The sequence below is a fragment of the Orycteropus afer genome, unplaced genomic scaffold, assembly GCF_000298275.1.
Source record: "Orycteropus afer afer isolate SDZICR_OR568_19922 unplaced genomic scaffold, OryAfe1.0 scaffold00058, whole genome shotgun sequence".
In the NCBI taxonomy this organism is placed as follows: Eukaryota; Metazoa; Chordata; class Mammalia; order Tubulidentata; family Orycteropodidae; genus Orycteropus; species Orycteropus afer.
In genome coordinates, this window is record NW_006921645.1 from 4,769,565 (window position 1) to 4,770,878 (window position 1,314).

The following is a 1,314-nucleotide window of genomic DNA, read 5'->3' on the forward strand; positions in this document are numbered from 1 at the left end:
TTTTTTTTTTTTTAAATTGAGTTAATTTTGGAACTTTTGGGAAAGTACTGAAGAAAAGAAAACAGAAAAGCTTTAGTTGCAATCTTTGGGAAGTCAGCTTTTGTGAAAATATTTCTCATACCTATTCAGGAATTTAAGAAAAATATTGGACTGCCATATTGCTATACTTTGTTCCTTCAGACTAAATCCATGATGATAAGGTTCTTTTATCTCAAGTTGAATATTATTTGTCCACTTAAAAATAACCACTCTCCACTCAGGTTATTACATTAAACTGAAGGGAGAGACTTTATTCCTTATACAGAGCTACAGGGCCTGTTTTTTATTTATTTTTTTTTTTTTTGAGTTAACTATTTTATTAAGCAAGAATATATCCACTGAGGTCCTACCCCACAGCAGATAGCTATTTCCAGATTTTTAATACATTTGCTTATATACTTGATTATATGCTTATATCTTGAAGAGAGAGAGTTTTATTCAGCTCTTTCTTTAATACTTATAACTGAGCATATAGTAAATGTTAAGTAAATATTTGTTGACTTGAACATACATGATGCAGTAGGTACTACATTTGCTACAATAATTCTGTCATTCTCTAGTCAGTTCCCTTGACCCACCTTATCGCCTTAGAATAAATCGTCACAGAACTTGCCTTTGATTCTCATGTATAGAGTACAGCCTTTATCATGTATTAGCTGGTAATATTTTATCAGGACATAAAAATTTACAGCCAGCTAGATGGCAGCCAGCTAGAATAGCAAGTTCAAAGTGTCAATCTTAAATCATTTAAAATTCACTTATCTGGAGTATCTTTTTTCTTGACTGTTTTATACAATTGAGATGTCAATAATGTGACTTAATATTTGGAATTGGTTTTAAAATATAATTTAATAATTCCCAAATATGGAATGGAATTATTAATTTTTTGAACATCATTAAGTTTTGTTCTTATTTAATTTAGCTTTCTGGTCAACTCACCACCATCAGCCTCAGCCCTTCATCACTTTATATACCACCCGGCTGTCTTCACTGATTCTCTTCCCCTAATGTTACACTAATTCTCTCACATTGAGTGAGTTCTTGTTTTAATAAACTTTTAAACAATTATTATTACTGATTTACCTTATCACTTTACCAGGTCTGTAAGCTCTTATGCAGAGACTGAAACTTATTTTTCTTTGTACCTCATGGTTACTAAAATAGCACGTAGGGGATGCTCTGACACTACTCATCAATTGTGAAACTTACCCACATGTTCTGAGTTATTATCCCACTAATTTGACATATTTTTGATTCCTTCTGGTAAATTCTATT